This window comes from Bidens hawaiensis, unplaced genomic scaffold (assembly GCF_021521415.1).
Source record: "Bidens hawaiensis isolate Kalapana, Puna unplaced genomic scaffold, B.hawaiensis_p1.1 tig00028335_1, whole genome shotgun sequence".
Taxonomy (NCBI): domain Eukaryota; kingdom Viridiplantae; phylum Streptophyta; class Magnoliopsida; order Asterales; family Asteraceae; genus Bidens; species Bidens hawaiensis.
In genome coordinates this window covers 157,994-173,226 of record NW_027494629.1, presented here as the reverse complement: position 1 = coordinate 173,226, position 15,233 = coordinate 157,994, and the positions used below count along the sequence as shown (strand labels likewise).

At 45.6% G+C, this 15,233-nt stretch overlaps 1 non-coding gene across 1 annotated transcript; it reads right to left on the bottom strand.

Annotated features, from left to right (window-relative positions):
• Nucleotides 1–2,045: 2,045 nt before the first annotated feature.
• On the bottom strand, nt 2,046–2,119 carry TRNAR-UCG (transfer RNA arginine (anticodon UCG)). Its single transcript has one exon. It is a non-coding gene; the product is annotated as a tRNA-Arg (tRNA).
• Nucleotides 2,120–15,233: the final 13,114 nt, after the last annotated feature.

Sequence of the window (15,233 nt, the reverse complement as noted above, 5' to 3'; positions counted from 1 at the left end):
CAATGACTCATTCCATTCCCTCTCTTATTGCTACTTATTAAACGCTACTTCATTAAATAAGCCAGCGCAAACAAACATTCTATCAACCATTTCCAATTTTTTTTTGTTTATTATATTAGCGTCTTTACTGTCCATCCAGACGCCCCTTTTACCATTATAAGTACTTTTTGGCATATTGCAACGTAGTGATGATCATTTTCAGTGCATGTCTCTTAATATATAAGTCGTATATATTTTCGTTTGCACATGGAAAGGTAGAAAATGTCAAAAGGTGAATGCTTTGAATGAATGGAGAGTACTTGTTAAAATGGGAGCCACCACAAGAACAGTCCAAGAAATAGTGCAAAGTTATGTGCCTCAAAGAAAGCAAAGTAATTGCTACTTTAGGTATATCGTTTGTAAGTAACTAATATAAACATCCCGGCCCCTCCATCCTTTTGTCAGCAGCGTAAATTTACATGTTTTCGTCTAACAATATTGAGTCTTGCTCTCCCCCCCCCCCGGTTTCTTTTCATCCAAGCTTCGCCACCGGATAAAATAATTCGTGAAAGATATCTACAAACTGGTCGTAAACCTAGTGTTTAGTGCCTACGGAATGGTCTCTGAGCTTGGTCCCCTCTCATCAAATTCATATCCACTGAAAAATCTTGCAAATTTAATAATACAAGTGATTAATGCATGGAATAAGGGTAAGTTGTGAATTGTACAAGTGATTGATGCAAGGAGACAGTTTCAGGAATCAGGATCTGGTCTTATGAAGACCATGTCCCCAACTACATTAATGATTCATCTCTGTCACCATATGCAAACAATGACCATATCTACACTTAAATATTGAGTCAAATAAAAACACATATGTGTGTATGTGTGTGTATTATGTCAAAAGAAAATCAACCGAGACAAACCAAGCCGGGCTAACAAGCGAGCCACCCTTGGCTTGGACTTGACTCGTTCACAGTCCTAGCCATCTCAGTTTCAAACCAAGCTAAATCAATCAAGTTTTTTTTTCAAGCATCTTTCGAGGCTTGAACTTTATGGACATCCCTAGGTTCGACAATAGTATTGCATATGAGAACCTGCATGATTTTGGCGTTGCAAGCGTCTAGACATGCACAAGTAGCAACTGTTAGCTTCGTCATAGCGAGACTAAGGCTCTCTCTATCACCCCACTACAGTTTGAAAATAAGGATTTGAACCCACGCCCTCTTTCGAAGACCAGAACTTGAGCCTGGCGCCTTAGACCACCCGGCCATCCTGACATTTGTGAACATTTTCGTGAATAGATATTATTTGAATAAAGTTTTTAAAGAGAGTTCGAATATCATGACACATGATTTTTCGTTATTTCTATACCTTTTATGTATAGTTTCATTCAACAATTTTCATCAATCTTTCATAGATATCTCTTTTCATCATAATCGTTTCCTTCAAATTCAAACGGTTTTAATAAACTTATCTTTCTTCATCTCCTCGATTTCCTTACATTCATCATCCCTTTAGATTTGGATGATAGAATCACAACAAAATTATAAGATACTAATTAGATTTACATGGTTACACCATCCTGGATTAGTGAACACTGAACAGATCATACATTAATACCATAACCACATTACTTTTATTGAATGAAATCGGTTAAACTACTTTTTAAGTCTTTCATCATAAGACTGTAAAGAAGTTGCATAAAAAGTTCCAAAAGTATCAAAAACATCAAGAACCAACACGCCATGTAGAAAGTAGAAACCGTTTGGACGCGTTGAAAAAGGGTATCAAGAGGAGAAAACTTTGTTAGATCATATAACAAAACTACAGAAAAAACGAGGATTGATTTTTTTTTTTTTGGTAAAGGTTTGGGCTTTGGGATCACAGTAAAAACAGAATCTTGGTTATGTTTTTAATTAGGTTTTTGAAACATAAATAATAGTTTGACTTCTGATGTAAAGTCACGCTTTGTATTCTTGCTAGATTGTTTAATGGCTATAATTTTATTGACGACTTGTTTATGTAAATTGTCTTTTCGTATAGTGCAAAAAAAAAACATTCATCGACCACAGTGGGAGTCGAACCCACGACCTTTTGATCCGAAGTCAAACGCGCTAATCCACTGCGCTATGCGGTCGAGTTCGTACAGGCATTTAACTATTATACATTCATTTAATGTGATTTTAAAAATATGCAGTATTTGTCAGGAACAAGTATACAAATGAAAAAAAAATGAGCTAAGGCGTCACAATTTCACTTTTAATGTTATCATAATAAATAAAAACTAAAAAGTAGGTTTATTGGATTTTAATAATCCCTCGCGACTGGCGATCCCAAATTTAATAAAGTTGGCCCCCAATTGTCCCATGTTAAAAATGACTTGACAGCGTTATACTTTTTTCCGAATTCCAAACTAATGTTTTATGGCTTTTGATCGGAAGGAGGATATGAGCCGATTGATGTAAACTTAGTTCGAAACGTTGCTCCAAAATGACAAAATAATGCTTCAATTCGAGTGTTTGAACTTACAATTAACAAAAATCAAGCCATTTGGATCACCATTTCGAGCTAAGTTTTACATCAATTGATTCGTATCCTCCTTCCGATCAAAAGCCCTAAAACATTAGTTTGAAATTCGAAAAAAAGTAAAACGCTGTTTAGTTTTTTTTAACAGGGGACCACTAGGGGCCAACCTTTTCAAATTTGGGACCGCTGTAGTGATAAAATGAATAGAGATTATTATCAGTCAATACTATTCAATAGGGATTATTAAAATCCAATAAACTTAAAAAGTATATCTCCAAATATTAAGACTTAATGTGACAGAGTTGCAAACACCTATCTGTGATATACTTGGGAGACTGCCCGTTAATCACTCTATCTGGGATCCAAATTTTTAAGATACAAAGTGCGAATGTGGAGATTAAGATGAAGCATTGTATGGAGAGTTCTCTCCCCAGTTGGGCATTTAAAATAACCCCCCCCCCCCCCCCCCCCCTAATACAGCAAGGATATGTAGGAAGATCAAATGTTCAGGAAGGGAGGTAAAGAAATTACAAGACAGACGTCTTTATGTTACTTTATATGTAGACTTTGTTTGTTCTTTATATTATTGCGAGCAAGTAATAGGTTTTGAATGTTTTGTTGTGTTATATTGCATGCTTTCTTCATTTGTCTTGTGGTTGAATTACTAATTACTTACTATGTTTGATAAATGCATGTAGTTTTTGTTCGGATTCAGAGATGCTGAGACCATATGCAATGGAGTTTTTCAATCTAAGAACACCAAGGTTGGACCATATTAAAATAAGAGAGGTAAAGGACTTGGACTTCGCAGGGGTTCTCAAATTCCTTGACCAACTACATGTCTACATAGCGTTGGAGAGAAAAGGAGGCTTTTGGCTGAGAGCATATTGGGCAATGATGATCCGAGGGGCGGTGACAAAGTTTGGACGAAAACTCGTAAGGCTAATATGTATAAAAAATTTCATAAATGAGAGAGGGCCGGGCTCAAAGCGAAAAAACAATAAAAGTTCGCCCAAGGTGAGGGGCTACTGAGCTTCTTTATTAATGCAGATGCTTTAAGTATTTCAATAATGGATATCAAAACACCATATACTATTCATTTTGTAATTTTACTCTAAGAATTGTAAAGTTGGGACTTGATGTTTATGTTAATTATCCTAATTGACTATTATATATTTATGTTGCAATGTCTTAGATTCTAAAACCTATAGTTTAATTGTAAAAAATGATTACTTGTATCCTATGAAGAGCTTACAACGTTTTATTTTCTTATTGAATAATTGAATGTAAACTTCATAGGTCGACTCACCATGTGCTATTGTGCTACTCAAACCTGAACACTTAAATGTGAATATTTACTCTCACATATAGGCATATAGCCAAGTGTTCAAAACTCACTTTTTATTGGCTTGTAGTTAAGCATCACTTATAAATCCAACGTCATCCGTATTCAATGCCCAAAGCTCGTGTTTGATTTGCCTAAAGTGTTACAAACACCAACTTAGTCATCATGCTTGATAAGTATTATCACCACCAGCCTCGATGACACATGAACAGTTCATGCTTAGTAAAATCTGAATACATTTTTGAAGAAACGTGGATCTACACACTGGTAGCAGATCTACTTTCCTCGGGTGTGATTAAACTATTTCACCGATGGTTCTTCTGGATCCGAGTTCTTCCACCTACAAAATGAACAGCGCCGTTACTTACCCCTCAGAAAGGGACAGAGGGGTCCTCTTTGGGGTAACCCTCCGGCGTGAGAATCAGTATCTTTTGGAGAAGATAATAATGTTGTATGTAAGTGAATCTCCAGAGTATTGCTGAATCGCTGAATACCCTTGATGATGTGACTGTGTGTCTTTCTGTAACTGACTGTGAGTGAATATGATTCAATATGATTGAATGTGATATCACTGCTTGTAACTGTCAATGATTGAGTGTGAATGAATGTGTCATCAAAGTGGAGTTGATGCTGTATTTATAGTGCTAGGGTTTCCACTGGTTGGGCTCAGCCTCGTTGGCCTCCTCCAACCGCACTGCGCCATGTGTCCTCTGGGACACCTGGCGCTTTCTCGTTGGTTGTAATCATGTGGTAGCACATGTGTCATGCTGAGTTGTCGACCTTTCATTTGGCAGCTGTCAACATCAGCATATTCTTACTCCTTAAAAAGATGCCTTCTAGAAGATTGTCTGACGTGCACAATCAAGGTTGCCCTAACCCTGATTTGGATAAGGACGAGGTTGATTATGTGCACGTGTGATATGCGCCCATCCTGAGGATGCGCGAAGTCTTCTTTTTATTCTCACGCGCAGATATTTCATGCGCAGGTGTGATATGCACGAGCGTGTGATATGCGCCGCGCGCTGGTGCGCCACGCGCAATTGTGACGCGCGAGCATATGTGATGTGCAAGAGCATGCGATATGCGCCGCGCGCATATGTGATGCGCGAGCATATGATGCCTGAGCATGTTTTGTATGCGCCATGCGCCTGGGTTTTGGCTTTGTGCCTTCATAATGTCTTTATCTTGCGGGTTGACCCGGCTTGCTTGGTGTTGAGGCGGGTACATACCTCTTCAAGCCCCCCCAGTCTGATGTGTGTCTTATCTCGCGCGAGCGTGGTAAGATAGATATTAGACTCACTGAGTTGTCCTTTTGTAGGGGGTTTTGTCGTTTTCTTGGTTGTTTCCATCGTCGCGCGAAGTTCTATCCATTTGGTTGAAAACGAAAGGTCCAAACACGTGGTTGGTTGGTGATGACGTGCGCCGTAAACGTGTCAGACGTTTCGTGTGCTCGAGGTGCTACAGTTGCCTTTCACGTCCCCTCACAACTGTCTTGAACACGTGTCGCACTCGCATTGGTTTGTACCTGCGAGTGAGGGCGCGTGTCTGTTCCGTGGCAGGTCGGTTACATCTTTCTGTCCCCTCACACAGCTGTTAGGGACACGTGTCGCGCCTTCCTTGGGTTGCCCCTGCGAGTGGGGGCGCGTGGAATCCGATCAGCTGCCCCTTTTCTCTCTCCTGGTCCTATAAAAGCAGGCCCTTAGGAAATTTTTATCTTCATCTTCATTGTTTCTAAAATTCAAATTTCTGCTTTCAAATTCTGATTTGAGTGTTTACATCGATTGGAATCCTCGATTATCGGCTATTACAGTTGTATGTCTGATAGTTCATACTCGTCTAGTCCTTCAATCACCTCCGTTGCCTCTCGAAGACGCCGTGTGAAATCTGTGGTGATGTCGACATTGAAGCAAAAAGGAAAGGGGAAGAAGGTTGTTGAAACCACATCGGAGGAAGTAGGGAGGACCAAGGCCACCAAAAGGTGGAATGAAATCCCCTGCAAATTGAAGCAGGCCGATCTCGACAACCTCATCGCCTCTCAGGGGTTTCCCACCCTGTTTGGCTGCATGTTGCCTAGGTCCGGGCAAACGGCGGCGGACCCGCCTGCCGGCTATATATCCCTATATAGCCACTTTTTCACCCACTGCAACCTTCGTCTCCCGATGACAAGGTTTGTGGGTGCACTGTTGAAGTTCTATGGGATTCACATATCCCAAGTCCACCCGTTTGGACTCGTGCGCGTGACTCACTTTGAGTTCATGTGCAAATCCCAGCGCGAGGAACCCACTCCTCGGCGCTTTCAATATTTTTATAAGGCCAAGATCCAAGACAATTGGATCTCTTTTATTCCTCGCAGTCAGAAGGTGAAGTGCTCCACTGTTTCATTCAAGAGCCTTCATGACTGGTCTGAGAGGTTTTTTTACATTAAGGCCGGTGTGATCCCCATCCGTATGACCATGCGCTCTATCACTTCTGCGCCTGCGGATGAGGATGTCCTCAAGAACCCAACTGGCGCATGGGTTAAAAAGCTGACCGCCGAACCATCCCCCGCGAAGAAAATTTGCGAGGAGGCGCTGGTTGGGGTCGGCATGAGCAGGCTCTGGGCCGACAGCGCGCTTGAGCCCGTTATCCAAGTCGACGGGTTGTGTAAGTGTTTTTGTTTGTTTTTTTTTTTTTTTTTTTTTTGTTGTTGCGCGAACATCGTTCTTTTGCTGATATCATTTAACTTGTCTTTGCGCAGTCACCAATGATTACATCCTTGCCGCTTATGATGAACATGTGGAGGGCGGCTCCGTCGAACTTGGCGTTGGGGAGGTTGGTTTCCCGGATCGCTTCGATGACATGTTCATCCCAGTGGATCTGGATTTTGACTTTGACGGTGACGCGCCTGGTAAGCCTTCGCAATCCTGCTCATTCCTTTAGAATACCCAAGTTTATTAACAGTTCTGTCGCTTGTTTTTGTAGATGCGCTTGAAAACTACGAGCTAGAGCTCGCGGAAGAGGAGGAGGAGGAAGAGGAGGTGCCTCTACTAAAGCGCAAAGCTAAGGGGAAATCTGGCGCAGGGGCCAGTAAGAAACAGAAGAAAGAGGACACCCCTGTCGCTCATCCCCATGCTCAAACGAAGAGACCTAAGGAAACCACAAAGGTTTCTTTAAGTTCTCTGCCTGTGAGAGTGGGCAGACCTCCTGTCCACTTGAGGTATGGTGCCGTCGCCTCCTCCGTTCGCGCTGCTGAAGAGAGAAGCCGCGCCGCGCCTGCAACAGGTATACTTTGCTTATCTTCATCTGACTGAGTTATTATTAAACCGTTGGTTATTTGAATGATTGCAGAGCCGGCGACGGTAACAGATCAGCCGCAGGCGCCACAAGGTGCTACGGCTGCGCCGGGGACTCCATCGAAGTCCCCTGTTCTACCCTCTGAAAAGGGTAGAATGAATTTTATGGCGATGTTCGACGCGCGAACAGAGTTGCGCCAAGGTAAGTGTTGCACATTTGTCTTCTGAATTTTTCCTTTTGGACTTAGTCATAAACCATTCCTTGTTTATTTGTTCATAGGAGTTGTAGCTGGTACAACAGTTGCTGATGATACTCCTGGCGCAGCTGCCGGCGCCGCTGGTTCTGGTCCTGCTCCTGCTAGTGCTGAGTCTCCCCTTGTTGGGATAACCAAGGAGCAGGAAACGGTGTTGCGCGCCGAACTGGCGGCGTCGAGACCTCCTTCGCCTCCTCCTGCACGTAGCCCTCCCCGCGAGGCTGGTTTGGAGCCTTCCAGGTCGCAGCAGAAGAGGCCTGTTGAAGGAGACGAGGAGGACGAGGGGGTTCAAGGTGAAGACTCCTTAGGAGATCGCGCCAGCCCTGCGATGCCGCAAGTGTTCGCAGCGCAGACCTCTGGTGGGGCTGGCGCTGACTTTCCTGCTTCATCCCCGCAGGTATGTATTGATTTGTTGGTCCGCTGCGCGTATCTCCCTATAAGTATGTTTTATGACTTAGAATTTTTCTTACATTTTTGCAGGAAGGTGACCACGTTTACCGCCCGAGATGGAATATTAATGAAGAAAGTTCCTTTCAATCCATGGGCGTATGCGAGGACTTCTGGGCTCATGCCGTGCCTCCTACTGAAAGGAGGTATCAAGAGGAGCGCACTCGCGCGGACTTGCTGAACGACCATGTTTTCGCTGGGTCGGCTTTTTTCGCTGCTTCCCAAGAGCTTCGTCGTGATTATATTAAAGTACGCGACGCTCTTGTGGAAGCCCAGCGAGAGGCTAAGGTGGCCGCCTGGAACCTGTCTGATGCTCGCGCGCGAGCTGAGAAACTCCAGGCGGAGCTCAGTGAAAACCGAGCAAGTGCCAACACCGCATACATCAAGCGCGGGCATGAGCTCCAGGCTGCGCGGGAGAAGCAGCAGTTGGCGGAGGCCGAAGTTGCCAAGTACGCGCGCAGAGTGCGTGTCTTGGAACAGCAGGCCGAGGCGCGTGACCAAGCTATCATCAAGAGTATTACTGAGAAATCATCGTTGGAGAGCGAGGTTGCGCGCCTGAAAAGGGATTTGGCGGCCGCGCAGGCCGATAGAGATGAGGCCTTGGCCACGGCGGCGTCCAGCCAGGAAGCACTTGGTGCTGCGCAGGCGGAGAAAGAAAAAATTTTGGCGGCAGCAGCGTCTGACAAGGAGGAACTAAAAAAGGCTAAGGAAACTGTTGAGTTATTAAACTCTCAGGTTCCTGCCCTCGAGACGTCTGTTGCTGGCCTCGCGCAGGATCGCCAATGGCTGGTGTCACAGGGCATGGCTCGCTGCGCTTTGGCGATGAAATATTCCGCCGAGTTTCAAGCCCTTGTGATGGACTGCAATGCCGCCGCGCGTTTGGTGGGCCGAGCTGAAGGGTTTACGGATGGGTATGAGTATGGCATGTTGAGGAAGAACCCATCCGAGTACCCTTACAAGTTCGATGCGGCCTGCGCGGACATGGCCGCGGTGGGGGAAAAGTATATGAATACTCCCATCCCCATCCTTATGCAGGTACCTTGATCTTAATGAGTTTTACTTTACTAACTTTTCTAAGTGTTTGTACTCATTACTTTTCTAATGATTTACAGATAGCTGCGCTTGCTGACCAGCCCGACCTCGGCGCACTAAAGAAGTTGCTTGATGATTGCGAGAGGGCTGGTGGCGATGATGGTGGCGCGGGGGATGTTGCCCCTGCCAGCGGCTCTGGCGCGGCGAAAGAATCTGCTCGTGACACCGTTGTGATCGAAGACTCCAATGAGGAGGAAGAACTTGACTATGGTCGGTTCGGAGATGAAGAGCAGACCGCGCCAGATGCTGCGCGAGATGATGAGGATGATGAAGCGGCTGACGTCGACGTGGAGACTTGAGAAGCCCTTCATCAAATTTTGTATATTTATCTTTTATACTTGTAGTTTGTAACTCATCATACTTGTAAATTTCGATCCAATGAAATGAAACTTGTTATCTCCTTTTCGTATCTTGCGCATTTCCATTCATCTCTTCATGTTTGGTTGTATAGATATAAGATATGCTTGAACGTTAAAATAAGAACAAGGTTGTAAGGAAATTATTCACTTAACCTCTGTTCTATTTTGTTTGTGGCTCTCGCAGTATCTTGCTCATGCTGACATGCACGCTAATTTTTCGTTATTTCTTTTTCGCGCGTTGGTGTCACGCGGTATGGAAGTATGAGTTTAGCCATTACATGTCAGCTTGTGTTACTCAGATATCCACTATGGTTCCGCGCGCGGCCTCGACCTGAGACCTTAACATGATATGGCATGTACTTTGCCTTAGTTTTGTTTAAGGATTTTTATGATCAGGCTGCGCGGGGTGTAAGATGGATGTATGTGAGTGTTTTGAGCTAAGGCTCTTTGTTTTGGGCTAAGGCCCTGACGATTTTAGAGTTAAGACTCATTAACGTGTTTGAGCTAAGGCTCGTAATTTTGGGCTAAGGCCCTGACGTTTTAGAGTTAAGACTCGTTAACGCGTTTGAGCTAAGGCTCGCGCATGTATGTTTTACTTCGCTTTATTTTGTTTTGAAGTCAATATAGTGTTGTCATATTGTTCCAATTTAATAAAGGAAGTGTGAAACATGTATGCAAAGGTAAGAGAACCAATATTGAAAGATAGCGCGACAAATATTGAAAGATAGCGCGAATCATCATTGATGATGGCTTAAAAGCCTTGATTACAAATTTGAACTTTTTACATGAAGCATTTTCTAAGTTGTGCCGCGTTCCACGCGCGCGGTATCTTTTTTCCGTTCAAATCTTTTAAAGCGTACGCGCCTTTCCCCAGATCTTCTGAAATTTGATAAGGTCCCTCCCAATTGGGGGACATTTTTCCTGGGGGTATTGCGCGACTAGCTTCATTGTTTCGAAGGACAAAATCATTTTTCTTGAAGTGGCACTCTTTAACGCGCTGATTATAATATTTTTCCAGCTTTTTCTTGTATCTGGCTTCATTAATGATAGCCGCTTCTCTGCGCCCTTCAAGCAAGTTAAGGTCCAACCTTCTATCGCGGTCGTTATCAGTTTTGCCCATCATGAGTACCCTATGGGATGGGCATCCAATTTCCGCTGGGATCATAGCCTCTGTCCCATAGGTTAGGCTGAACGGGGATTCGCCATTGCTAGTTTTGCTTAATGTCCTGTGCGCCCACAGGACATTAGGTAACTCTTCGACCCAAGAATGGGATTCTCCCTCCAATCTTTTCTTCAGCCCATTTAGCAAACTTTGATTCGCGCGCTCCACTTGGCCATTCCCTTGAGGATGGTAGACGGACGTGAAGATTTGGTTGATGTGCAATTCTTTGAGCCAGCTTGATATCTTCCTGTCAGTGAATTGTTTGCCATTGTCGCTCACAATTTCCAGAGGAAGGCCAAAACGACAAATGATGTGGCTCCAGATGAATTGCTTCATCGCCTCAGCTGTGATTTTTGCTAGTGGCTTGGCTTCAACCCATTTTGTGAAATAGTCTATCGCCACTACCAAAAATTTAACCCGCCCTTGCGCTTGCGGCAGGGGCCCCACAATATCAATGGCCCATTTGTGGAAAGGCCATGCTGAGGTGACTGGAATCAAGTTGTTTTTTGGACGCATGGTGTTTGGCGCGTAGCTCTGACATGCCTTGCATTTTTGGATTTCTTTTAGCGCATCCAAGTACATGCCTGGCCAATAGTAGCCCGAGCTCATCGCCTTGGTAACCACCATGCGCGGACCAGCGTGAATTCCACAGATTCCTTCATGAATCTCCCTAATCACATAGCTTGCTTCTTCCGCATCCAGGCATTTCATGAGCGGTCCAAGATAAGAGCGCCGATACACTGTACCATCAAGTAGTTCATAGTTCTGCGCCTTGTGTCTTATCTTTCTCGCCTGTGCGCGATCATCCGGTAACTTCCCCTCTTTCAGGAATTCCATTATTGGAGTTATCCAGGATGAAGGAGTTGTATGAATTACCAGGACCGATTGCGTTTGCACTGACGGGTTGCTCATTATTTCCACCCTGACATCTTTGCCAAAGTGATCAAAATTAGTTGATGCCATTTTACTCAACGCGTCTGCGGACTTGTTTTCGCTTCGCGAGATGTGTATGATTCTGAAGAAGTCAAACTGCTCAACGAGCTTTTTTGCCTGCTCTAGATACAGAGGCATTGTGTTCTCCTTGGCGTCATATAGGCCGTTGACCTGAGCAGCTACCAAGTAAGAATCAACATGCGCCTCTAGTCTTTTAACCCCAAACTTGCGCGCGATGCGCAGACCAGCCAGCAGGGCTTCATACTCAGCCTCATTGTTGGTACTCTTGAAGTCCAACCTGATAGCATAAGTATATTCATGATTATCAGGGTCCACCAGTTTGAGACCTGCGCCAGACCCTTCGCTGTTGGAGGCTCCATCAGTGAATAGCCTCCAAACATCTTCTTCATCATTTGGTCGCGGAGGGTCTACCTCGCGCTGAGCTTCTTCAATCTTTCCCTCTGGGATTTCCGTGATGAAATCCGCCAAAACTTGACCCTTTATTGCTGGACGGGGCTTATAAGTGATCGTGTGTTCACCTAATTCCAGCGCCCACTTTGTCAACCTTCCGGAGAGCGCGGGACGTCGCAAGACTTGTTGGATGTTGTAACCAGTCAGTACTTCAATAGGATGACCATTGAAGTATCTATGGAGCTTGCGCGACGCGTGTGTTAGCGACAAAACTAACTTTTCCATGATGGAATAGCGCGTCTCAGGGTCTGTGAGCACCCGACTCACATAGTATATCGGCGTTTGTATCCCCTTGCGATCCACCAATAATACTGCACCGATCGCGCGGTCTCCAGCTGACAGGTACAATGTAAGGGTCTCGCCAGGAAGTGGAGCTGTGAGCGCTGGCAATTTAATGAGACATTCTTTTATCTCAGTGAAAGCTTGCTCAGCCTCAGGCGTCCACTTGAATTGGCTCTTCTTCAAACAGTTCCTCAAGGTGTTAACGAATGGAGTAGATTTGCTAGCGTGATTAGCTAGGAACCTGTTGATTGACACCAATCTACCATTCAGCTTCTGAACCTCTTTCATGGTGGCTGGTGAAGGCATGTCAAGGATAGCTTCCACCTTCTCAGGATTCACCTTGAAACCATCCTTAGTGACCATTACACCAAGAAATTTCCCCTCTTCCGCGCCGAAAGTACATTTGCTCGGGTTGAGCTTCATGTTAACTTCCGTTAGGCGCTGAAGAGTTTCCTCGATGTCGTTGAGCATTTGTCTCTCCTCCCTGCTCTTGATCACCAAATCATCAACGTAGACTTCTAGATTCCTTCCGATTTGTTCATTGAAAACAGAATCCATAAGTCTCTGATAGGTGGCGCCCGCATTCTTTAAACCAAAGGGCATTTTTGTGTAACAAAAAACACCCTTGTCGGTTCTGAAGGCCGTCTTGTCTTCATCCTGTGGTGCCATTTGAATCTGGTGATAGCCTTTGTAGGCATCCAAGAAACATTTGAGTTTGAATGGCGCCACGGAGTCCACCTTTGCGTCGATGTTTGGTAGTGGGTAACAGTCTTTCGGACATGCTTTGTTGAGGTCCTTGAAGTCAATACACATCCTCCATGACCCGTTGCTTTTCTTTACCATCACAGGATTGGCTACCCACGTCTGGTATCGGATCGGGCGGATAATGTTTGCGCGCAACAGGTCCTCAACTTGCTCATTCATGGCCTTCGCCTTTTCATCCCCCATGATTCTCTTCTTCTGAGCAATTGGCTCCACCGACTTGAACGTGTTAAGAGAGTGTTGCGCCAAGTCTCGCGGGACCCCAGTCATATCGGAGTGTTGCCACGCGAAGACCGACATGTATTTTGTGAGCAACCTTTTCACTCTCAATCTCGTGTCGTCTGAAATGGTAGCGCCAATTGTGACCGTTTGGTCGGGGAATTTTGGGTTTAAAATCCACTTCTCTGGCGCATTGTCCGCCGTTGGAAGTTTCATTCTCCCTTCCCGCGGCGTGGTTGTCACTGCGCACAAATGATCGCGGTAAACAAATGCTACGCCTGTTGGTGTAGGGATCCCCAATGCGCCGTGCGCTGGCGATGGTACAGCATTAAATTGGGCAATTGTTCCCCTACCCAGGATCATATTGTGGCATGACGTGGTGGGCAAGACCAAGAAGTTAACAACTTCGGCTCGCTTGTGCTCATCATCCCCCATAGTTAGTTCAAATTGAATCTGGCCTAGGGGATGTATGATTTCATTTGAGACACCACAGATTGGTGCGTTCACAATTTCGAGCCGAGCTTGGTCTGCCGGGTCTAACTTTCTGAAACACTGCTCATACATAATGTCAGATTCGCTTCCAGTGTCCACCAGGACCTTTGACACTTCGTAATGAGCAATGTGTGTGGTAATAACGAGAGGACTGCTTATTGAAGGGCCTCCCCTGATTCTTGGGAAGATGACTTGCTGCTCGCGCCAATCTCCGTGAATTTGCGCGCTTCTCTTTCTTGACGTCTGCCCTTGTCGTCCCCCCTCAGCCACACAGATTCTTTTGTACTTCTTGCTGGCAGAGGCTCCCTCCGGTTGCTCATCTTCTATTCTTTGGTTTTTTACCAAGTGAGCCAGCCTGCCAGACTTTACATCCTTCTCGATCGCATCCTTTAAATGATGGCATGCGTCGGTGTTGTGGCCCGGGGACCTGTGAAATTCACAATATTTACCACTGTTTTGCGGCCCCTTGTAGTGTAGTTGCTTGGGAGGCTTGAATTGGACATTCTCAGTACTTAACACCTGTGAAGGTGTTTTAGTGAGGGGAGTCCATATTCTTGGCAGAGGTCTGCTAGGATCTCTGCCGCCCTCCCTCTTGTCACCCTCCCCGTGTTTACGAGCATCCTTTTGGGGCTGGGGTGAGCTTGGTTGCGCTTGTTTTTCCGCGGAAGAAAAACTTGTTGGCTGCAGCCTGGACCATACAGAGTTCTGTTTGGCCCTCTTCTCTTTGCTGCGCGGTGATTCAGCCTGATGCGCTCTTTCTCTTGCCCTATCTTGGGCAATCTGTTTCTCATTTCTCGCGAAAACTCGCGATGCCTCCATTAACTTGGCCCACGTGGTGGGCATACCATCTTTGCTTACGAGAGCTCGTCGTAACTGATCACTGCGCGCGCCTTGTATAAAGGCCACGCGCAGGAGCTGCTCAGTTATGCCCCCGATTGCCAGGGACTCCTGATTGAAACGAGTGATGTAATCTTCAATCGTTTCATCATTCCTGCGGATGCAGTGCATGATGTCATCAGGATCGCGCGTGTGCCTGCGCTGCTGTACGAAGTGGGCCTGGAACTTTTCTAATAGTTCCTCGAACCCATCAATTTGCCCTGTCGGCAAGCTCTCGAACCATACTCGCGCTGCGCCCGTGAGGCAGCGGGCAAACATATGACACCATGTTGGCATCGTCCAGCTCTCTAGGTTTCCCGTGTTATAGAAACCTTGCAAAAAGTCATCTGGATCTGTCGTGCCATCATATTTCCCCAGACCACTTGGCATCTTGGTCTTGTGCTGGATGGGAGCCTGCGCGATGCGCGCAGTAAACTTTGAGTGTTTTACCAGGATGGCTGGTCTGTAGGGTGTGGTTACGTCCACTTGGCCTCTGACCGGTGGGCTGTATGGCATGTGCAGATCCGGATCTGCTCTGGCTCCTGGCGCCATGTTCACAGGCGCGCGGAGCTGCGAGCCTCCTGCATGAGTATCCCTTGTCTTTCTCATGCTATGCACCTCTTCATCACTGAACTCTGTGTGTGCAGTGTGAACAGAATGCCCTTCTTCCGGCGCGCGCGGCCTTTTTGTGGGCTGCTTCTCCATCGCTTGCCTTTGTGTTTGGTCGGCTAGCTTCTTCTGTTTGATCATTTCAGTGTA